Here is a 25901-nt window from a genome sequence, read left to right as displayed (position 1 = left end):
GGTTCCGGAGTTATGGGGTAAAATGTGCAAAAAAATGAAAATATGTTTTCTAACTTTTCTCATAGATGGCGCGACCGATTTTCATAAACTGAGGTTCAAATGAAAGGTCCTGTGGTCCCATACGTAATTCCTGAATTTCATCTGGTTCCGACTTCCGGATCCGGAAATATAGGGAAAAGTGTGTTAAAAATTGTATACCATCACTGAAAAGGACGAAAAACCGTAAAAAGTTTAGTAAATCGACCTCAAATCTTCTCCAATTAATAATTTTTTTATCAGCAGACGGTCAAACAAACCGATTTCGGTTATTGTTTTTAGGAATCGAAGAAAATTATTTTGAAGAATACCACAGTATTATATATGATAGTATGATTGATATGAGAAAGGCATCATTACACCACTAGGTGGATTAAAACAGGTTTTTTCGCTAAGAATCGGTTGTTAAGTCTATTGGAACAGAACGTAAAAATTCACAAATGAAATATTATAAAGGGTGTTTTTTCAAGAGATTGCTGATTTGAAATTTGAATAAAACAAATGCCAAATTATGAAATGGCCAATATTTTTTTTATTTGGTAGATAATTTCTTGGTATTTCACATTAAAATGTGATTTCAGGCATATGACCTCCACGCACATCTTGCAAGGTCAATCAAGAGGTCCATTCTTCGACCATTTTCCAACGCATTTGGGGGACTATTCCAGCAATGACACGTTAAATATTGGCTTCCAAACAGGGTTACCAGATATAGGGATTTTTCAGTATTCTACTGACTTTCAAGTACAGGGTCCGGCACTCGAAGTGTTACCAACTTCAGACTGCTCGCGCAGCGGACTCACGGGCATCAGCTCTCTAGAAATTTGCTAAATGACAGTTCGGAGTTGTATTGTTTACAAGCGCAAGAAAGCATTTTGCCAAAAGTGAACGCGAAACAAAAATCTTGACTTGAGAGAGCGAAGGAGTTGCTTCGTTTGGCCGAAAGCGGTCAATTTCCGAACATTGTATTTTCTGACGAGAAAATTTTTCCAATTGAGCAATTCGGAAACTCTCGAAACGATAGGGTTTACTTGACCGACCGTTCATACGAGAATTTGAGTCATCGATTGGCCACCAGGAGGCAGCACCCGCAACAGATAATGGTTTGGGCCGCTGTAACCGCAGATGGGCGCTCTCCAATCGTTTTCATCGAGCCTGGCGTCAAGGTAAATGCGACATATTATCGGGAAAGTATTCTGGATTGCTTTGAAGCCGTGGGCAGACAAACATTTCGGTGGCAGACCATGGACGTTTCAGCAGGACTCGACACCGTCTCACAAAGCTCGAGTGAACCAAGAATGACTGAAAAACAACGTTCCGAACTTCATCACGTCCACACAATGGCTCTCGAATTCACCAGATGCGAATCCAATGGATTATTCTCTTTGGGCCATTTTGGAGAGCAAAGTCCGAACTAAAAGATACACCAGTCTCGAGGCGCTGAAAAAAGTTATTGTCCGCGAGTGGGCCTAAATACCTGCAAGTCACATTCGGCAACTTGCGATTCGTTTTTTGACCGTCTCAAGGCCATAGTCAAGGCAAAAGGTGGTCATATCGAGCAAAAGTGAATTGATTCTGAATTTTGTATTATTTTTACACATTTTGTACTTTGAATTAAGTAAAAGTAATTTTCCAAACTGAATTTATGGCCTTTTTAATTGGTTACACTTCGAGTGCCGGACCCTGTACATTGATTACTGAATTTTATACGGATTTTGCAAAAAGTACTGATTTGATACAGATTTTTAAGGAAGTCTGTTTTACCTTTTTTTATATATAGGGTGATTTTTTAAGAGCTTGAGAACTTTTTTAAACAATAAAACGCATAAAATTTGCAAAATCTCATCGGTTCTTTATTTTAAACGTTAGATTGGTACATGACATTTACTTTTTGAAGATAATTTCATTTAAATGTTGACCGCGGCTGCGTCTTAGGTGGTCCATTCGGAAAATCCGCTTTTTTATCGACAAATTTTGTTCAGCGATGAGGCTCATTTCTGGTTGAATGGCTACGTAAATAAGCAAAATTGCCGCATTTGGAGTGAAGAGCAACCAGAAGCCGTTCAAGAACTGCCCATGCATCCCGAAAAATGCACTGTTTGGTGTGGTTTGTACGCTGGTGGAATCATTGGACCGTATTTTTTCAAAGATGCTGTTGGACGCAACGTTACAGTGAATGGCGATCGCTATCGTTCGATGCTAACAAACTTTTTGTTGCCAAAAATGGAAGAACTGAACTTGGTTGACATGTGGTTTCAACAAGATGGCGCTACATGCCACACAGCTCGCGATTCTATGGCCATTTTGAGGGAAAACTTCGGAGAACAATTCATCTCAAGAAATGGACCGGTAAGTTGGCCACCAAGATCATGCGATTTGACGCCTTTAGACTATTTTTTGTGGGGCTACGTCAAGTCTAAAGTCTACAGAAATAAGCCAGTAACTATTCCAGCTTTGGAAGACAACATTTCCGAAGAAATTCGGGCTATTCCGGCCGAAATGCTCGAAAAAGTTGCCCAAAATTGGACTTTCCGAATGGATCACCTAAGACGCAGCCGCGGTCAACATTTAAATGAAATTATCTTCAAAAAGTAAATGTCATGTACCAATCTAACGTTTAAAATAAAGAACCGATGAGATTTTGCAAATTTTATGCGTTTTATTGTTTAAAAAAGTTCTCAAGCTCTTAAAAAATCACCCTTTATATAAAAAATAGGTATAGAATTCGCTCAAACGTTCGAAAAATTTTCCGAGGCCCGGAGGGCCGAATGTCATATACCAATCGATTCAGCTCGACGAACTGAGCAAATGTCTGTGTGTGTGTGTATGTGTGTGTGTCTGTATGTGTGTTGTCAACTAAGAGGTCGAGATCTCAGAGATGGCTGGACCGATTTTGATCAAACTAGTCGCAAATGAAAGGTCTCCCCGTCACCCAGAGCGCTATTGAATGGTTTTGAGATCGGATGTTTACTTTTTGAGTTATACGAAGTTTTATGTCAAAATTTTCAGTTTTTTGACAGTATCTGTCACAATTGAACTTGAAAACAGAATATGTTTTCAGACTTAGATTCCGCACGGTAATAGCTATCCAACAAGCCATAGATTGTTGAAATCCGTCCATTTTTAACGGAGATATCGAATTTTTTGTGTAAGCGACTTTTCCCCCATATTCCAGCAGTAGAAGTTCTGAGCGCTGTATGGCAAAGAAAGGCTTGGGAGCAACGTAAAACACGATTTTTTATACTGTTACATACAATAGTTTCTAAGTACCAAAAAGACTGTGAACAGCATTATTTTTCATGACATTTTGCCTCGGACCAATTTTAGCACGGTTCGTTTTTGGCAACATAATCGTTCGAATATGACATATTGGAAAGATGGCAGTACTTCCGAATTCTGAACAATTTCATAATTATATTGATTTAAACTGCTTACAGCAATAAATGCTGGAAGAACAAAACACCCATATACCATTTGAATCAGTTCGTCGAGATCAGCAAATGCGTATGTGACAAATAATTTCACTCAATTTTTTACCTTATTTTCGAAGATGACTCAACCGTTTTCTACAAACTCAGATTCATATGAAAATTCGTATGCTCCTAAACAAGGTTCCTGAATTATGTTTGGATCTGACTTCTGGTTCCGGAACTACAGGATGATATGAGGAACGAAATTAAAATTGTGTAACTTATTTTCCTCTTAGATGGCTTAACCGATCTAAGATTCAAATGAAATCTAAGAATCATCTAAGATTTGCTGATTTGAGTAGTCGACAACCAAATAAACTTATTTCAGTTTTAGTGGTATTCAGTTTTCGATTCGGAAGGCACCCAACAATTTAACTCGTACTACGATTTCTCAAAGATGTCTATACTGATTTTTAAACATATTGAAACAAATGTAAACTAATCAGGTGAATTTGTCTGACTTCGGCTACAGCGATTTTCGAATTCCGGCTCCAGTATCGAATCGTTTCTCAAAGCTCAATCGTTTTCTCAAATAAAGCCAAATCGAATTTCAGAAAAAAATTCAAATTAAAATAAACTTATAGTCCCACACGAAATTAATTAATTTTATTCAATGCTGACTTCCGATTCTGGAATTACAGGAGGATGAATTTTTAAAATTCAAACCGATATAGAAGATGATAATCCCGAAAAGCTTGAAAGTTGGACTCAAAACTGTTGTAATTTATTCGTCTTATGGCCATACGAATCGGTTTGGTTTATGCTGGTTCCTGAATACCGGCTCTGGAAGTACCTTAAATTACCGTAAATTCTAAAGTGGAACTCACTTCGACATATCATGAAAAGTTTAATCGACTGTAACCTTTTTAGATAGAGTAATGAGTGATTAAAATGTCAAATTGCAGCTTAAAACGACGGTCATTAAAATAATGTCATGAAAACCGAAGAATATTCATGAAAAAAACACATGCGGATTGATAAAAAAAGGTATCATCTCACTGATAGGTGGATTAAGCACGTTTTTTCATAATAAAATGATAGAGGAGCGTGATCGATCGGTTGGACAATCGGGTCGATTCCGACCGACAAATTTCACTGGGTTAAATCATTGAAAACATGCGCAAGTTGAACTCAGTAGAACTAACTAACTCTTGAACTTCCAGAATGCACCCAAAGTTTGTAGTACATGTCATAATTTTGAACGATAGTAACTCAGTCATTTGTTTCGAGATTGATGTAATTTAACAACCGATGGATATGGAAACATTTAACTTAAACATGAATGTCAACGTCGTTTCAGTATTTCAGTAGCGTACTACTGAAAAATTGGTTTGAATTGACTTATATTTTCACGAGCCAATCACAACATGCCATAACGATGTCATCCTTTAGTCACTTTTGTCACTGGCTGCCTGCGAACGAAACATGTAGCTTGTCTAGTGAATGGGTGACAAAACAAAAATACATCCATTCGCTCGCTGGATAGTCACTATTATGCGGTGTATGGATGCCATTTTCCATCTGCTGCATAGCGTGTTCGCTTGAGTATATTAAATACCGATCAGCTCTTGATCCAGTAACTAGCAAGCCAATTTAGAACTATTGGCGATAGATTTTTCGTACCTAATTTAAAGCGCTTGTTTCTCGGTGATTTGTTAATGGATTTGCCACATTTAACTTAATTCGAAAGCATAACTTGAATATTGTAACTTAAAAATGAATTGATTTGTCGATGGGGTCGTGCGTATACGGGAAACTCATATTTCGAGCGAAACGGTGGCTTGCTAATGGATTCAGTTCAAAGTTGTGTTATGAAGATAATCATAGATACTTCTTTTTCATAAAAATGTGCAATTGACGATGATATATTAGTAACTGAAGGTTCTAGTGCATTTGTCAAAAAAACAAACAGGATGTTAGGCTTCATTAAATGTTTCAGTCATAAATTTTGGGACTCTTGCACAATAAAATTATTATATACAACTTATGTCATGCCAATTTTGAAATATTGAGGCATAGTATGGAACCCAAGTACTTCCGTACACGAAGAACGCATCGAATCTATCCAAAAACAATTTCTACTGATTGCATTTCGTAAACTAAGCTGGGCTACATTTCCTCTTCCATCATATAAGGCGCGTTGTATGCTCATAAACCTACAAACACTCGATGAACGCATCAAAGCTGCAATGCTTTATTTTTTCAGAGACATTGTTTCTTAACAAGTACTGAATCATTGCTTTCACAACGAACATTTGATGCTCCTAGCCGTCTCTTAGAAGTCGTCAAATATTCTCAGGAAAAAATATAAGATAAATTATGCCAAAAACAAAACTGTTCATAAAATGATGCGAAACGAAAACTGCCAAAAAATTTATCTAATTATATCCAGGAAACAAATAAAAGAAAAATTGAGACCAAATCGTAGAAATAATGAATAGTAGATCAGAAACCTTTGTTACTTTTTTTGTAAATTTGGAAAAATGTCTTAACTAGGAGAGTTGGACAATTGCATCTTAATGTCATCATGATCGGTCGTGTATCGTACACAACACTGTAATTTTTTCGTATTGAATAAAAGTTGGTTCAAAAACCAAAAATACCCTTAAATACATCACGCAACAATTGATATAAAAAGTTAAAATAGATGTAAAATAAGTTATACGGATTTATACAGATTTTTTCTCCTCTGCCACCATTTCGACACAAGCTGGAATACGGAAATTCAGTGGGCACGATCTGGCATCAATCGATGCTGGTTTATCCACAGAAAAGAGCGGCGTCAAATCACACGAACGCGGAGCTGAATTCACTGATCCATTTCTGAATATGATGTCGTTGAAATGTTTTTTGCCTTTCTCATATAGAAAGGTTTTGCAATCACTTGAAAAACCGACTAGTAAAAATTGGCCCGGAGGGCCAAGTGTCATATACCATTCGACTCAGTTCATCGAGCTGAGCAATGTATGTGTGTGTATGTGTCAAATAATCTCACTAGGTTTTCTCCGAGATGGCTGAACCGATTTCGACAAACTTAGATTCAAATGAAAGGTCTCATGGTCCCATACGGAATTCTTGAATTTCATCCGGATCCGACTTCCGGTTCCGGAGTTATAGGGTAAAGTGTGTTCAATATTGTACACCGTCACACTGGTCTCAAAAGTACACAAATTGGTAGTTATTATCAGTAGGCAACAAAACAAACCGATTCCGGCTATCCTGGTTCCCGGTATCCGGTTCCGGAAGCACCGGAAATAGTGGTCATAGTAGCGAAAGCTGCACTGAAACCATTCGTTTTTATTAATTGCACTACACCACTGGTGTAGCACTCATTAAAAGTTCGGTGTAGCTCTGTGCAATAGAATCGTTTATTGTAGTCAAGGGTTACTGTTTATGTTTTTATCATTTTTGTTTGTTTATCCATGCCATGGTGTAGCACTGCACCGCTGTAATGCTGTTTAAAAACGAAAACGACATTAGATTGATCTTGATTCGGAACCAACACCGAACATTGTTTGTTCTATAATCGACGAAATTACACCAATATCCCAAATGTATGCAATTACATCTTTGTACATACTTGCGATACGATTTTGATATTTAAGCTTCTCTTCGCCAAGCTTGTGTTCAAGTTTTGTATGCAAGCAGTTATTTTTATAGCATTAAGTTCTCTACCATTCTGTGAATTCGGTTGAAGCGATAAACTTTTTCTCATTATCCATCGAGTTCATCTTATATAAATTAGAAATTAATCTTAAGCACTCAAAATTTACCCTGGGTAGTTGTCAATTTCTCAGGCAAAACAACATAACATGGAATTTCATCCGAGCTTGCATGGCACAAGATCAGAGCATACCAATTGAAGCTTCAAATAGTTTTATGGCACTTTTTGTCTTGCTGTCTAGCAACAACCTACCTCTAGCATGCTACGCGTAGGACTGAAATGTTAGCTGTAATTTCGGTTCTATTTATAGATTCGTGTGCTTACAACAATTTCGCTTTTGCGTCGATTGACCAATCAGAGCGATGCTTTCCCTTTGATATATCGCTTACTCCTTCAAAACCGTCGTCTATGGCAGGGCAATCCGATATGCCGGAGATTTTTAGCAGACAAAATAAGACACTGCTCGCTACTAAATCAAAATTTCAATAATTTATAATTGAAAATATTTGGGTTTATACATTTAAATCGAATCTTAGAAATATTTCCAATCAAATAATGAAATAACATTAATAATTGATACAAAATATATAGAGCTGTAAGTGTTTAAAACCTGACCACATTTCTACGTGTATTTTTCCTTGAGTTTCTGATTTGCACCCCTATATAGCAAATAAAGATGTGTTCCACATCAAAAGAGCTATAAGAATTATTCTAATGTTGAAATATGCGAATCGGATATGAAGATAATTGGTTTGGCGAACCGTTTGCAGTGCGAACTTCGCATCATACAGTGCAAATAAAACCAACATTCAGCTGCTTTGTGCTTGAGAGAAATGAATTGAGTGTATTGGTTTGAATGCGTTTCGGTTACTTCAGGACAAGCAAGTCGTGCAGATATCTTATTGTTCCGGTTCCGGTCATTCCAGTTATGTTTCTGATTTTACCCACCCGTCTTTTTCAATTACTTTCATTTGAATTGTTTTCGGAGAAGCTTTTTCGTCGCATCCAATATAGTTCAATTGACAGGAAAATCTTTCCAGAAAAAAGAAGGCGGTGATTTCGAGTTCTGTTTTTTGGATTTATTCCGTTAAGCAGTGATAAAAGTAGCTCGTAAACAAACATGTCTATGCTTTGGCGGTCTAATATTCAATCTTTCAGGCATCAGAACTAATCACCCAAAAAGCATATATATAGCATAACGATTTTAAAAAATGCTACTGAAAATGCTGAATACTTACCTTCTCAGAGACGAATCGATTTACAAGTTTCCGGAATAATCGAAAATTGACACCAAAATGAGACAAAAATATGATCTAAAAAAAGGGAATCCTTCTATAATAATTATTGCAGCTTGTTGTACAAAAACTTTGTGGTTGTGATATTTGAAAAAAAAAATTAATTTTAGAAGCATTTTTGACAATTTTATTTCAATATTTTTATATAACTTCAGTAGTAGTTGTACGTTGTCATGGTAATAACGTCAGAACTTTTGCAATAAAATGGTTTTCGTCGTTCAAATTCTTTTTTGTTTTATTTGGATTCACTCTAACGGCGTGAGTGTGTTTCATGTTATTCGGTTGTATTTGAGTTTTCCTATTTAATTTCATAGTAAACCTGTTTTCAAATATATGCAACTGATTTTGGAATGGACTTTCTCGTGCTTCAGTTTACTTGGCTCTTGTAAAATACTTTATTCTGTGTGTTTTTATACTGATATATTTCTAGGTGTTACTCTCTACATACTCTGTTTAATATTTTGTCCTACAATGGGAATACTCTTCGGTTCTTTCATATATTAAGATTTGCTCTTTGTTTGGTCCTTCTACCACGTGTCTTGAACAATCTTTCCCAGCAATATCCGTTTGCCGCTCAATCCACTAGACTTTGACTTAGGTTGAATCAGATTTTTATTATCTTTCTACTAGCTTTCTTGAAGCTTGGTAGCTTGAATTATGCACAGTTCGTTCGTCATCAGGATTATACTTAAAGCAAAAGGGGACTTTCTACTATATACGTACTTCCCAGTAGTGGGGCTATAAAAATGATTATCATGTGTCGTTTCAGTTGTCGTAACCGATAAATTTAAAACTATAATATGTGTATTTATAGCGATAATAGTCATACGCCATTAGTGGTTGATTAATCGTTATTCATATTTGCTGCTTCAACCGTCATATTTAGTAACACATACATGCATCAGCACGTGCACATCCATTTGTTATTTGTTTTTTGTTTCATTATTTCATTCAGTTCGAAGGTTATTAAATTGCATGGTCGCAATAAAAAATCAATTGTTTTTAATTGATGTGGTTAGAATGTACATTCATGTGCAATGTTTTTTGTACAGCAATTCATGCTTAGTTTGTATTTACAGGATTGTTAGTTTAATTGATAATTTACAGCTTAAATTACGTTTGTTTGCATTGCTGCACGGCCTAACGCTTACTGTTTTTGCCAGATACCGTCGAAAAATGATATGATTTTTCTTTTATTATGTTGGGTAGTTCTGAGTCATGATACTAGATTTAAATCACACAAATCGATGAGGGCAGTGAATTCATCGAAACGAATGTTTCACCTCAAATATTTACTACTCTTTAAACACTACTAAACAGCTTTTGGATAGGTTCCACTTCAATAGTTAGTTGAATAATCAATACGACGTTTTATGGTCACCTACAATTCGTAGCGGGATATATTTTGTGGTTGGGTAAATTTAGTCTAACTATGTAACATTCCGGCTCCAAAATCGCTAGAAAAACTACTCGCATGCTATCTATGGTCACATTCTATGTACTAAAAGCTCGGTCCATTGCCGAGAGCTTGTGCTAATCACTGAAACTGCTTCTGAGAGGAACTCTAAAACCATTTTGGAATAGTTTCTGATTTCTTTTTACACGAGTTTCCTTTTTTAATTACGACTGTCTTTCAGGTGAGTGTCATCTTGCTTCTATTACACATTTATTATATTTACACTTATCTTAGCACTAATTGGGCCAAAAGGAAACAAAATGGCAGATGCGTAATCTACGTCTAAAATCTTAGGGAGGATTGTTTCTACCCAATACGAATAGTGAAGTGAATCCTACAGACAGGCATCAGAGCTCTAAAAGGCCGAAATGAAAAAAAAACAGCATTTGGCGAGACAGTTCTTTTTTAAAGATTTCATATTTATAGTATTCGTATAACTATCGATAGCTTTCATGTAAGCGATGTACCACTAGAGTTCGGGTTGATTTTTATTTAATAATTATTTTTTCGTCGATTGAAAGGCACGAGGAAATTTTGGGTTCGACTTTAGTTGTTTTAGAATTGTTTGTGGATACGGGATTGCACTAAACCAGAATGAGTGAAAATGCTTAGGTTAGGATCAAGAAAAAATTGTTCTGTGCACTGATCGGTGCTAGTGTAACAAATGAAATTTTAGTCTCATATGTGCAATATTTCATTCGAGCTGTTCACTCAATATCACAGGTGTTTAGAGAGTTGACTGAAATGTTTTTGTTTTAAAATTAGGTTCGAAAATTATGTTTTTGTTCTAATATTTTACAATATACATACAGTAATATTATATTTTCACGGAACATTCATTCATTACATTCAATCATACTCATCGGAAGACAACCCGTAAAAAACTGAACATATTTGATGATTATATTAAACCACACGCTTAGAAAAAGTTACTCCTCAATGAGATTCTACTCATATTCGTACATACAATTTTGCAATTTGGTTTTAACAAATCAAAAGTTAAGATTTCAGATTTATCTGGCTTATGTAAAATTTCAAATTTAAGCCCTATTTTTTATATGCCGTTTATTATAGTTGAATATGAGCAGGACTAAGTGGTGAATATGGCGAAAAAGCATGGAACGTTAGATAATTTTCCAATTTTCATCTGACGAGTCAGTAAGGACATTGCGCCTCTGCACAATTGCAAAGTGTTGCTCAAGTATTGCACAGTTCACACCAAATCGAACTGCACAGTATGAAAGTGTGCTGGATCAGAAGTGTGATCCTAACTGCAACTGCTCTGTACTGACAGAACTCTGACGTCTATAATGACAACACAATCATACAAGCAGAGAATTTAAGCCTGTTTAAAATAACAAAACAATCAGTAGATTTTTAAACATGATTTCTGTTAATTTCAAGCTAGAATATGACTGTTTTGAACCAATTTCTCCCTTCTACATCAACAATTATATCTATTTGATTTGAAGCAAAATTCTCGTCCTGGTTAACGAAAAAATGGTTCGTTTCGACAAATATTATTGTTGAAATAAATCAGTCACTCATAACATGTCAACAAAGATTGAGTTGATGCTATTGGCAACGTTTCTGTTGAATCAATCCTGTTTAAAAAAAATGGTTCATTTTAGCTATGATCTTATTTGTGTAATGATTCAAATAAATTAGTTGTTTGAATTAACCGTATCAGTTTTGTTTTTTATAAACCAGAGAATTTTTCTCTTCCGTGGACAATCAAAACAGTTTGAACGTGAAGGGAAATTTATGTGCTTCTTTCGTTTCCTTGGGGCTTTTTAACAGTTCAAGTGTATGTAATGATAATTCAAAATATTACTAAACTTGCATTGCATTATATAACACGTATTTTTTACAGATTTACTGTTGTTTGACCAGACTGATGAAGCACCGAATAATTTGTTACAATAAAAATTTATATACCAGGAGCTTGATTGTGGCATGTGACGACAAATAGGCCCAGCTGTTATTGAAAGCAATAAACTATTTGAAAATGGATAAAAGTTGGAATAGAATTGGTTTAAAAAATGACCTTGAAAATTAGTCTGAATGAAATCTCTTGTTAAGAATAATGACAAACAAAAATGTATGATTTTAACAAACAAAAGCGTATGTTGAAATACTAATTATGTTAGGTTTGAATCTTATCATTCATTTCAACTGCCAAGTTTATAAATTCAAAGCACTATAGATAACCAAAGTTAGTTCATTTTAAACTTATTTTGGAAGCTAAATTTATCATGAAAGTGTTTTTCAAGAAGTGACAGGAACACCCAAGTAAACTATTTTTTATTTTTAACAAAATATTTATTGAAACAAACTAATCCACTGAGCAAAATAAAATATAATATTTTGTAACTTCAAGCAACAATATTTGCAATTTCAAATCAGATTTTTTTGTCACTATTTCAATAAAATAAATCGTTGCGTGAAACCAAGATTTAGTTACTTTTAAAATATGTTTCTCTGTGTGTATGGTTCTGTTTTTTTTGCTACTTTTCTGTTCGTTGTCAAACTCGTAAGCAGGGTTATCAGTTATGCAGATATTAAAGAAAGCTCCACAGGAAAACTATTTTTTTCGTTGACTTTCTCAATTTTTTTTCGGCAACCATGATTGTGCAAAAAAGATTGTGGTTAAGAGACTGTGTCAAAAGTTCAGCTTTGAAAGCAATATGCAATAGTCTTTAGCTTTACGTCTGTGTAGGGCTTCAAGTTTAACTACTATATAGGCACGATCTTCGGCACTGACAAGTCGAAAAAGGAACGGAAATAAGCTTTTTTTTGTTAACATAGATGCTTCCAGATTTTTCCAGACGTTGTCTTTCGCAATTGAAAACAAAGTAAAGTCTTGGTATTACGAATTTAACCGCTGCCGATTCTTAGCCTACTGCAATCTTATTGACACCCAAAATCCGTCCAGATCCGAGATCGAACGTACGACAACTGGTTTGTAAGACTAGTGCCCTATTCATTCAATCGCTAAACGGTTGCATGCATATAGTTCGTCTTATAAATCAAAGTTTGTAACATTTTTTTTCAGTTCTATTGTAACTTCACGTTGATAATGTCTGAGATATAACTGGCGGACGTGAATACGAATAAAGCTGACATGCTTCTTTCACACTTCCGAGTATCAGTAATCTTTCGAATTAGTTGATTGATCGTGTGAATTTTTCAACATTTTCTGCTTCGCTTCTAGAATAGTAAAGGTACATTCATACTAATAAAAGATCGACTGAAAAGTTCGTATCGTTTCTATGAGAGGGCGCCACTAGAACTAAATCCATACCATTTTCAGTTAGTACCAACCTTCAAAAGATACGTGTATAAATTTGACAGCTGTCTGATTATTAGTTTGTGAGATATTGCATTTTGAGTGAAGCTACTTTTGTTATTGTGAAAAAATGGAAAAAAGGTATTTCGTGTGTTGATGAAACACTACTTTTTGATGAAAAAAAGTGCCGCCGATACCAAAAAATGGCTTGATGAGTGTTATCCAGACTCTGCACCGGGCGAAGCAACAATTCGTAAGTGGTTTGCAAAATTTCGTACTGGTCATATGAGCACCGAAGACGATGAGCGCAGTGGACGTCCAAAAGAGGCTGTTACAGATGAAAACGTGAAAAAAATCCACAAAATGATTTTTAATGACCGTAAAGTGAAGTTGATCGAGATAGCTGACACCCTAAAGATATCAAAGGAACGTGTTGGACATATTATTCTCGAATATTTGGATATGAGAAAGCTTTGTGCAAAATGGTTGCCGCGTGAGCTCACAATCGATCAAAAACAATAACGAAATGATGATTCTGAGCAGTGTTTGGAGCTGTTATATCGAAATAAAATCGATTTTTTCGTCGATATATAACAATGGACGAAACATGGCTCCATCACTTCACTCCGGAGTCCAATCGACAGTCAGATGAGTGGACTGCACGCGATGAACCGAACCCAAAGCGTGGAAAGACTCAACAATCGGCCGGTAAGGTTATGGCGTCTGTATTTTGGGATTCGCATGGTATAATTTTCATCGACTACCTTGAAAAGGGAAAAACCATCAACAGTGACTATTATATAGCGTTATTTGAGCGTTTGAAGGACGAAATTTCAAAAAAACGGCCTCATTTGAAGAAGAAAAATGTTTTGTTTCATCAAGACAATGCACCGTGTCACAAGTCAATGAAAACCATGCTGAAATTGAACGAATTGGGCTTCGAATTGCTCCCTCATCCACCGTATTCTCCAGATTTGGCCCCCAGTGACTTTTTCCTGTTCTCAGACCTCAAGAGAATGCTCGCTAGTAAAAAAATTAGAAGCAATGAAGAGGTAATCGCTGAAACTGAGGCCTATTTTGAGGCAAAGGACAAATCGTACTACAAAAATAGTATCGAAAAGTTGGAAGATCGCTATAATCGCTGTATCGCCTCTGATGGCAATTATGTTGAATAATAAAAACGTATTTTGGCAAAAAATGTGTGTTTCTATTAAACGATACGAACTTTTCAGCCGAACTGTTATATGAATTATATACGACAAACATATTCTACCCCACAAATAACGCTGAGCAAATGGGTGTAACACAATACAACAAAAAATGTTAAATTTAACTTTTTGTAGATTCACATACTCAATTATCGTACGTTTATAACTGTTGAGTACTTTTTGCCACCAATTGATCTACACCAGAAACTTATTTCTGGACATTCAGGAACTGAAACTGAATTAAATAACTAAATTTGGAATCTGGGACTGTCAGCTGCAAAATTCAAAATCGGAGTCCATATCAAGGATTCAGTTCGTGAAGTTAGTTTTAGAATTCTGGAATTGAAGTCATTTTCCGAATCGTGGTTCCGAATTTAACTCTGAACGTGAATTCTGAATTCCGAACTTATATAAGGACACTAAATTCAGTTTCAAAATTTAGTCAAGAAATCAGTTAAAAAAAAATCTAGCTCCCGAATTTAGAATTAGGATTTAGTTCCAGAGTCTTAGTGTGGTGTCCTATAGTAAAGTAAGACGTATTTACGTCAAAGACTAGAAGATTTATACTTCAAAATGTATCTGAATTATTTAAATGTATTGCTGGTCACTTTGCAATCAGCAAAGTTTTAAAGTTGAACTTTGAATATTTTTGAAGATTTAGTTCTTCGTGATTACACGAACTGTTGAGTGGCACAACAGTTCAACATAAACTTTTATGCGATAACGAGTTGAAAACGATACGTAAATATTCAAATATTACTGAACACTCATATAGTATCTGAGGCTCACGCACTTCAGACAAGTCTCTTGATTAATAATGAACTCTCCTTACTGAACTGGTTTTCTATCAGCTTTACAGTAGCATAATAAAATTTTTAATGACAATTCGGTATATGCATATGATGCAAATATAACATCGATTTAATGCTTATTGATTACTTGAGAAGCTCTTGCATGAAACATGTCGCGAATCGCTACGATACACATGCGCAAGAGACACTTAACGCTATAACAATAACTGTATGCAAGCATAACTTGAACAAAAGCGTGCTGAAGAGATAGTTAAATACCAAAATCAGTAACACTAGTAAGCAATCGTATCTAGAATTGCTTATATTTGGACTATTGGTATAATTTTGTCGGGTACAACACAAATACAAATCAAGTCGAGCAGAGTCTATGTTTTTGGTTCGCGTGTTCGATATACCTTCATTCACATGAAAACTAAAAGCTAAGGGCATATTCAGTAGTGCTCTAGTTCTAGATGCATAATTATGTCAGTTTTAAAATTAAAATCTGGAAATTATAACATGAAAAACTGGCAGCCCCAGCAGTGTTTTACTCGTGTTGAAAATGTAGGAAAAATAGAACGGCGGCATATGCCAGTTTTAAATTTGACAGAAGAACTGTTCGAATAAATAACGCTAAATCGGAATGCACTGGGATACGTTTGTTCCAGTTTCAGTTCTATTATAGATCTCCCATATAAAACTTCTGCTGAATTTGCTTTAATAAGTTCGAACTGTAATACGAATTGATCTAATGAAAACTTCGTTCAATTGCTCATTTAAAATTAAGTACAGTACTCAATTTACGCACAAAGTCGGGGTGCGTAAATAAAATTTCGCAAAAATTAAATAAAAATCGCGTTATTTAAAAATTTTCGCGTAAAATAAGTTTTTACCCAAATTCATTCGATTTCAGTATAAATAACATAAAAAATACGTTCATACGCAAAAGCATCTAGGCCCTTCTGAGTATATTCTGAGTCATGGAAATCCGTAAGAGATGTTTCAAGATCCAAGAACTACTTGGAACATTGTCCTTCGGGACTATACTGCGCCACAGCCAGAACTGCAACAGCTAATATATATTTTTGTTTGTTGTTCATATTGCAAAACTACACATTGCTTATTTGTCAATTCTGATTTGTTTCAGGAATGTTCTCAGTCATCCAAGAACTTCAGTGAAACACGAGAAATCCGTAGCTTATCTATAATTGTCAATGCTGGTCATAGTCGTGGAGCTACATACTGCTTATTTGTCTATTTTGATCTGATCCAGGAACGATATCCATATCATCTAAAAACTTCAGAGAAAACAAGTTTTGAGATCTACACGAACAATCAGCAGCTTATTAAAAGCTTGTCGACAGGCCCGTGCGCAGGTTTATGGGAAAGTTCAAGGGAGGGGTCAAAAGAGGTGGGGGAGGTTGAAGGGGGTGAGGATTCAAGGGAAGGAGGGGGGTTCAAAAGGTGAGGATGGTGCAAAACTGTCAGGACGGTGCAAAAGAAATGTCAAGTTATTTGCACTTTTACATAAAAAGTACTCTATTGTTCATGGAACTTACTGTTGAAAAATTTTCCATGGTTAAAACCCCCAAACTCCCCCGCCCCCTCCTGGGCACGGGCCTCCTTGTCAATGATGTTCGTAACCATGGAGCTATATACTGCCTACTTGCATATTTGATCAGATCCAAGCATGTTCTCAGTCGTCCAAGAACTTCAGTGCAAACAGGTCAAAAAGTCTACCGCATTCCAAGTTTCATTGCAGTATTCCGATCAGAGCGTGCTGAATATTATTCGTATGATTTGAGTGTATGCGACTACGGTATGTCATAGCATCTGGTATGCAACTGCCCCGCATTGACGCAACTACGTTTCTGGGTTTTTGGTTCTCCTCACATGGTTCAATCTGTGAATGGAGATATTAAATTAATAGATATTGTATCGTTTCGCACTCAATGTGGTCAGGAGCTATTGTCAGAGGGGTTCATCGTTCTTCTTAGAGTGAATGAATCCTTTTTGTAGCAAAGCAAAGTCTTGGCATCACATTCCTTTTGTGGAATTTGGCCTTTCTGTTTCAACAGACTTCGCAGCCGATTCTTAGTGTACAGAATCATTGCATGGCTAGTACTATGGATCCTACTGACACTAAGAATCCTTTCAGGTCGGGGATCGAACATACGACAACTGGCTTGTAAGACCAGCGTACTATGCATTGAACCGCCAACCTGGGACGATCCTTTTTGTATAGGCCCTAATTTTTTTGGGTGCCGAATTTACTCATACATATTGTGAATCGATCTACATTTTTCCAGGGAAGCAGAACGAATTGTTTCTTTTTATTTTGTACTGTTTTACCACTTCACCCACTTCACAGTTCCTTTCCATGTTCCTTTTATTCTTACCAAAACTATCAGCAAAATGATTAGTAGCCTCGACAAGGCACAAATCTCCAAATAACTAGGTGAACATGCAATTTGAAACAATAAGCTCTGATTCTTAATTTTGAAAACATGATGAAATTGTTGAAAATTTGGTGTACAATTAGAAAACAAACCTGTGAACCAGCAATTAGATTTTCTAAAAGCAAAAAAAAAATCATTTATTTGAGTGTCCTCCACAATGCGCATTTTTTAAAAGTTTTAAGTTTTGATAAAAAGGACATCTTTGTAATTAATTTTCTCATTGAGAAGGGTCCTTTTTACCAAAACTTTCTCTTTGATAGGAATTGTCATTCCCGAAACTCCAAATTTAGTAAAATGTGCGTGTGTGTAGATTTCCGTACTACTATTGACTGAACTGATATCGTCAATTTTAACGTAGGACTACGTACTTGTTTCCTATATGGGAGTGGGATTTCAAAATACGAAAAATAAAACCGTGCAAACAGTGGTTAGGTCGCATAGATTCAAGTAAATTAAACTAAAACATTTGTGATTATGGTTGGTCGAAACTTCAATTAATAACAAACAATATATAAATACAAAGGCAATGATGTTTGTCGAAGTTCTGCTGATATTTCTCATTCGTGGTGCTGAACGATCTCGATCATCAAGTGCAAGTTTTGAGTTTTGATCAGTGTTTCGTTCCGAGGTGGTTTATGCGGACCCAGCACCTCTCATCACCAACATAAACATAATAACGGTACTTTTCAGGAAATTCAATATTCTGAAATAATTTATCGAAAGATAACGGCTACTTAAATTTTCAACACAAAAATTAACAGTGTTTTTAACAATAGTTGTGTAGTCAACTGTTCGAGCAAACCCAAAAGACTGTCACTTGTGGTGTTTCATGCTATATACATATAACATAACATATATCTGAGCAAGGATTCGAATGTATTTTATGTATTTTATAGTTTCAATGCGATATTTATGATTTAACACTCAAGACTTCTACAAGTATTTATTAAAATTAAAAATGTTGCTTGGAATAACCTTACCGAAAAATAATGCAAGTTTGTCTTCATGGTGTTGGTTAAAAAAATGGTGGTGGAGAATATTTTTTAGTTCGCCTCGAGCAACAGAAACGCTTACTACGGCTCTGTATATAGTTTAGAAAATAGAATGTTTTAAATTTTATTGTGCTCGCGCCTTCGATAAACTGGTTGCACTGAACATATGAATTCGGTAGAACTAGTAGGTGCAGCGCCTATCGCGTTACATGAGTATTAGTGTCTCATGCTGTAATGGAAAACAAAGTATCACATCACCAAAGTTATGCTTTTCTTTAGGTGTAAGATTATACATTTTTAAAATCTGCAGAAAACGCAAATTACTAGCACCAGTAAACTTGGTTTACGTTTGACCCTTAAAGATTACAGGATTGAAATGAGAGGGACTTGTGAACACTTAGAGGTTTTCCTTCTGTACTAAGTTTGGTTAACCTTCTGTAGTTTTTGTTAGCTTTGGTTCAAAATTTTATGAGCAGATGCCACCGATCTTTATTGTCATCCAACACAGATTTTTCGAAAAATGGCCTGGCAAAGTAGTTTGTCGAAACATCAGCATGCTTCCACTAGCTTTTCACAACCTGACGTTTGACTATCTATGTATCAGGTTATAATTTGTTTCGTGTTGTTTTCACCGAAGGTTGTAAGAGTGAAATTGATATGACTTGCCATTTATAGGTGTATACGTTAATTGTCACCTTGACTAATATACAATAATTATGCATTGCTTTTCATTGTCCGAGTGACAGTATTCATGGTTTGACCCCCAAATGGGAACAATTGTGATCGCACTACACTTTTTCTGGTGAAGAAATATGCTTCCATCATCATTCATTTGTTGTTTTTTTGCTAGTCCGGTCTCCTCATTAATGTGGGCTGCCAATAGCATGGCAAAAAATCAGGTCAAACGCCATTTCCTCTCAGAAACAAACACACTTGCGTGTGCTTACCCCAGTTATGCCTAATAATGTGTACACAAAATTCACATCATCATTCCCGTTGCTGTTGATCATCGTAGTCATAATTTTGCTTCGCCTCACCAAGTCTTGTCATCCTGCTTGCCACATCGCGTGACCGTACACTGCTTCGGAGCGGTCAACACCAACATCCTGGGTCCGTCCCGTAGGCACCGGCCGAGGTCGCTGGCGCCACATCACGAGCAGCGGTGGTAAAACTGGAACCATAAAGATAATGTGGACGATGGTGATAACGGGCACTCTGCCATGCCACGGCCAACGAGAAAAGTGATTTTTCAGCGCTTGTTGTTGGTGCTGGCCCGGACGACTGATGTCGGCATTATTCCCTAAACCAATATGCCGGCTTTCGCGCTGCATCGAACAATGGTCACCCCATCCATCGCGGCAACGAAGCCAAACAACATACCCTTCGTGCAGTACGACCGGCACCATCCACAGTAGCTCGGTGCAATATGCATATGAAGATATTATAAACAGCAGATTGTAATGGATAGCAGATTGAATTAAACTTCGAGGAAATTAAATTTGGGCAAGCGATGGGGGATTTTAGGTGCTAAACTTTAAAGGGATGCCCTATTCGAACCCCGGCAGTTCGATACACTCTCGTTCGACTGGATGGCATTACTTTACGTGAAATGATAATCAATGTTCATCCATCGGAAACCGTATCTTATAGAGGATAGATGAAATTCGATGTTGTTACTGCGCAGCGGCTGCATGTCGGGAAATTAACGCTTAGCAAAAAATACACCACTGGCAACTAACTAAATAGGGTTAGATGTGTCCATCGTTAACTGGAAAGATATTGGAATCAACTGAAGGAATTTCGAAAGAAGTTAGTGACTAAACCGGAGCTAGGTAATTTGGGTTGTTTCAAGAATTAAGCACGACCAGACCATTATTCGGTAGTTGTAGTTTTCAGGTAAGAAATGCTATCCTTGTAGACATCACTTATCTAATCAGCACTGGAAAAGTTCAGTTTTATCTTCCAATTATCGTTGGTGATAAAAATTTTACAGCCCTCAACCCCAAAGCAGATCGGAAATGCTTAACAATAAGAGAACTCGAGTTATATTGGAATAATTAAAACAAACTTATCTGCGAGACCCGTTCGACCGGACCGGGACTCTCCGTAGCCAGGCGGTAGGTACCTTCGGCGACTGTCGCACAAAATTAATGGCCACCACCCGGAATGGATATTTACTACAGAATGTGAGAACGGTCGGTCACGAATGACTCGGGAAAACTTTTGTGCCGCGGTAGGATCCGGCCGCGGTCGGGTGGAAAGTGATTATGATGTGATTATAACGGTTCGTGTGAGCAAACGATGATGTCCATTTCGAGATAAGTGCCAAGGGATGAAATTTTATAATTGAATTTTTGATCATTATTGACGGTGTCGTTGCCGCGACCGGGCAGACGGCACCGAGGGTGGGTGGTTTCCTTGGCCATGGGAAAAAGTGCCTCTCGTGGTAGGGGAGGACCGTTGGGCGCCCACTGGACGGTCAGATTATGCCCGGAACCGCCAGACCGGAACGAATCATGTCAAGGACAGCTGCTGTGTCATTTCGGAAATCGCACTGTGCCAACTGGCCTTTTACTCCGGCACTCATTTAGCATTAATTGAAACCAATTATTCATCCATATCAGCTGTATCGAATGATCATGTTTCTGAAATATTTATCGTGAAAGTGTCTTCAGTTCCAATTAATTATTTGCTTATCCGAATCCTGTTATTAGCTTGAATGTCGCGAGGTCCAATTCGAATGACCATTCGCCACACATCGAGCGGAAAATTGGCTGTCCTTGCGAAACCAAAACGGAGCATCGTCTTACAAACTAGATCAAAGACATTCCGCTGGTTTGCCTGAAGCTACAGACAGACCGATGAAGGCGATGAAAAGTTTTTAAGCAAAGTCAAACAGCCCGGCGGTAATTATCGGGAAAAATGGCTTCGTCTAATTGGGAAAATATTCCGGAAAAGTCGAGAAGTGATAGAAAGAGAAAGAGAGAGAGGGAACCGAGGAAGCGAGGAATAATAAGTCCTTTTAAATTGTTTGACTTTTCCTCGTCCATTGCTTCGTCCTCCGGCAGTTTCAGCTTTCGAGGTACCACCACAGACTAACCGTAATTGTGCCAGGCTCGTGGAATGTGAGTCAAAGAAGGAAACAACTAAATTGAGCCAGTCGAATAAAAATATTAAATTAAAAAAAAAGCTTTTCATTTGCGACAAACGCGAATGGCGCCGTATTAGCCGCGTACTTGCCAACGGAATATTTTAAATTAGGTTGGCAAGGGAATTCGCCGGCGATGAGATTATTTTTTTCTTTATCATTCCATTGCAGCCGAAAACTGGGCCAAGACAGGAATTAAATTACAGATGGTAATGATGGAAAAGTAGATGGGTGGCTCTTACTGGACTGGAAGGAGGATCTGCTTTATTTTGACGTTGCAATGTTTATTTAGATAAGATATTTAAGAATACCAAGAAAATGAGTGCGATTCTAACGATATGTGTATCAATAACAAATATTGGATTGGAAATCAAATGAGTTTTTCAGTTCCTGAGATTAACAGCGGAAAAAGTGGCAAAATCAGGGTCAACTGATTCAGCTTCGATTTAGTTGGAACTTTGCACACGTCTTCAGTATGATAAACCATTTGATTAAATCTGATATTTTTGACAGTCATGTCTAAATGTCTCGAAAACGGCTACTTATAGATCGCCAGAAGTGAATAGTTTATTTTGATCAGTAAAATATTATTCTAGTGATGACTATTTTAATTGCAAAATTAAAGTTTTACTAATACTCATAAATTGTTTTAGCTTGAAAAGAGAAATCACAGAAGAAATTCTTTTTAAACTCTTTTTTTTATTAATTTCCTAATTTTGGGAAAAACATACACAGTCTGTTATGTAAGAGCGTGTCCACCACAGCTGGCGATCGATAAGTGTTTTTGATTAAATCTTTTTTCTATCGTTAGAGGAAACCTCTGCTATTGGTGCTTCGATAAACAATTGTTGAAATTGAAAGGTATGTGTCCTCACTAATTGACAGCATTTTTTTTCAAACAGTTAAATTAGTTGTTTCAACCATCGTTTCTGTTAATCGAAAAACAAAAATGACAGTTTAGTTAAAACAACAATCGATTAGTTGTACCAAATTTTAACCAATCGAATTCAGAAAATCAACTAATATTCTGATTGAAATGGGATCGCGGGTGGTGGTTGAATCAAAAAGAAATTAGTTAAATCAACTATCGCAAAAATCAAAAACTGCGATATCGCAATTTTATGATCGAAGGGTTCTCTGTGTAGACTATTTTGATTCGCAATTTATTAGTCAATTTAAAGAATTCGATATTTATCACAGTGCTACTTATGAAAAAAGTACTCTTGAAATTGACATTTTCATACTAAGTACCTTAGCTCCGAAACTCTCAGTAGAATCTAAAATGTTTAAAATCGGTTGAGCCATCTTCAAAAGAAATTATTAATTATTTTCACATTTTTGGTGCAAATTACTCTGTCATTCCGGAACCGGAAGTTGGATCTAAAGGAAATTCAATAACTTTGGATAATACTATAAGACATTTCATTTGACTCTAAGTTTGTGAAAATCGGTTCCATAACCAACAAAAGTGAGTAACATTTTTTTCAACCTTGTTTGTGCTAACCAATATCATTATCTTTACGTTTCGCATTCAGCTCATCAGTGCGTCAGCAGTTTATGTTGAACTGCTAGCACCGTCTAACGGTTCATCATAAACCGCTGAGCACGTCAGGAAGGACTTGGCAATGAATTTTTCGTAATAGGGGACTTAAATGCTAAGCATGTCCAGTGGAATTGTAGGCAAAATAACAGTAATGGTAAAATACTTCATAATCAACTCTCAGTTGGTTACTTCACAGTTCTTCATCCCAGCAATTCGACTTGTTTCTCTTCCGTGAAAAACCCGTCTACAATTGATCTGGTTCTAACAGATCAAAGTCACATTTGTAGTGAACCGATTACACATGCTGACTTTGACTCAGATCATCTTCCTGTAACATTCAGACTTTCCAACGAAGCTATAATTAATCCAATTAGTTCTATATTCAACTATCATAGAGCTAATTGGTTGGATTACAGATCTCACATTGAAAATCATGTGGATCATGAAACTATTTTAGAAAATTCTGCGGACATCGACACAGCACTTGATTATTTGAATCATTACATTATCGAAGCTAGAAATCTTTCAGTTCCCAAAGCTCAAACTAAATTAAATTCTCCTATCATCGATGACAATCTTCAACTGCTCATTCGGTTGAAGAATGTTCGTCGACGACAATATCAACGTTCTCGTGATCCTGCTATGAAAAACATAGTTAAGGATTTACAAAAAGAAATTAAACATAGATTTACTCATTTGCAAAAAAAAATTTCGCTAAAGAAGTTGAACAAATTAAACCATATTCTAAACCTTTCTGGAAACTTTCTAAGGTTCTTAAGAAACCTCAGAAACCAATTCCTGCTCTCAAGGAAGGAAATCAAATACTTCTTACAAATGGCGAAAAAGCTCAAAAACTTGCTCAGCAGTTCGAGAGTGTCCACAATTTTAATTTGAACGTTGTGAGTCCTTTTGAAAATGAAGTCTCACTGAAATATGATCATATTTCAACCCAAGTGTTATCACAAGATGACATTATTGAGACGAATTTTGATGAAATTAAATCAATTATTAGGAAACTCAAAAACATGAAGGGTCCTGGTAATGCTGGAATTTTTAATATTTTTATTAAATATCTTCCCGATGTTGCCTTGAGACTCCTGGTTAAAATTTTCAACAAGTCGAATTTTTCATTAGCTTACTTCCCAAAAAGATGGAAAAACGCTAAAGTAATTCCTATCCTGAAACCTGATAAAAATCCAGCAGAAACATCAAGTTATCGACCAATTAGCTTACTTTCTTCTATCAGTAAACTTTTTGAAAAAATTATCTTGTTGAGAATGATGTCTCATATAAATGAGAATTCAATTTTTTTACCAGAACAGTTTGGATTTCGTCATGAACATTCAACTACTCATCAACTTGTCAGAGTAACGAACATGATAAAAGCAAATAAATCTTCTGGGCTATTTACTGGAGTTGCTCTTCTAGACATAGAAAAAACATTCGACAGTGTTTGGCACAAAGGTTTAATAGCAAAAATGTCTGATTCCCAGTTTCCTATTTATTTGATCAAAATTATTCAAAATTATTTAACTGATCGCACTCTTCAGGTTAGCTATCAAAATTGTAAATCTGAATTGCTACCCGTACGAGCCGGTGTTCCGCAGGGTTCGAGCATAGCTCCAATCTTGTATAATATTTTCACTTCTGATCTTCCAAATCTACCCGTTGGTTGTCAGAAATCGCTATTCTGTGATCTCTAATCGCTAAGAGTGATCTGCAGTCGCCTACAAAGAAGTTTAGATATTTTCAGTGATTATCTGTCAAAATGGAAAATTAAACCAAATGCAGCAAAAACGCAATTAATTATCTTTCCTCATAAGCCAAGAGCTTCTTTTCTTAAACCAAACAATAATGACATTCTCAAATTGAATGGCTTGGAATTGACATGGTCTAATCAAGTTAAATACTCAGGTTTAACGTATGACAAAACTCACTTTCAAGGATCACATTGAAAGAATCTATTCAAAGTGTAATAAATATATTAAATGTTTATATCCTCTCATAAACAGAAATTCTAAGCTCTGTTTAAAAAACAAATTGTTAATTTATAAACAAATTTTCAGACCAGCAATGCTTTATGCAGTACCAATTTGGTCAAGTTGTTGTTCCACCAGGAAGAAAACGCTTCAAAGGATTCAGAATAAAATTCTGAAAATGATTTTGAAGCGTTCTCCCTGGTTTAGTACAAATGAGTTACACAGACTCACATATATAGAACCATTAGATGTAATGTCACATAATATTATAAGCAAATTCCGACAAAAATCGATGCAATCTTCAATTGAATCGATTCGCTCTCTGTATTAGTTAGTAAGTTAGTATATAAGTTCCTTTTCCCCATTACACAATACAAGTAGGTTTAGAATTTTCCCTACACAAAAATCTCAGAATTGCGGAAGCAAATGATGTCCTCATGGTAATAACCAAATCATATATATATAATAGGGCAGAAAAGTCACCACTTGTGGCTGAACACCCAATTTAAATCTTAATAATTTAATTTTAACTCATATTCCAATAAATAGTTATTTAAAAAAAGGGCTGGAA

The sequence above is a fragment of the Malaya genurostris genome, chromosome 2 (assembly GCF_030247185.1).
Source record: "Malaya genurostris strain Urasoe2022 chromosome 2, Malgen_1.1, whole genome shotgun sequence".
Classification (NCBI taxonomy): Eukaryota; Metazoa; Arthropoda; class Insecta; order Diptera; family Culicidae; genus Malaya; species Malaya genurostris.
This window is presented reverse-complemented; position numbering follows the sequence as displayed.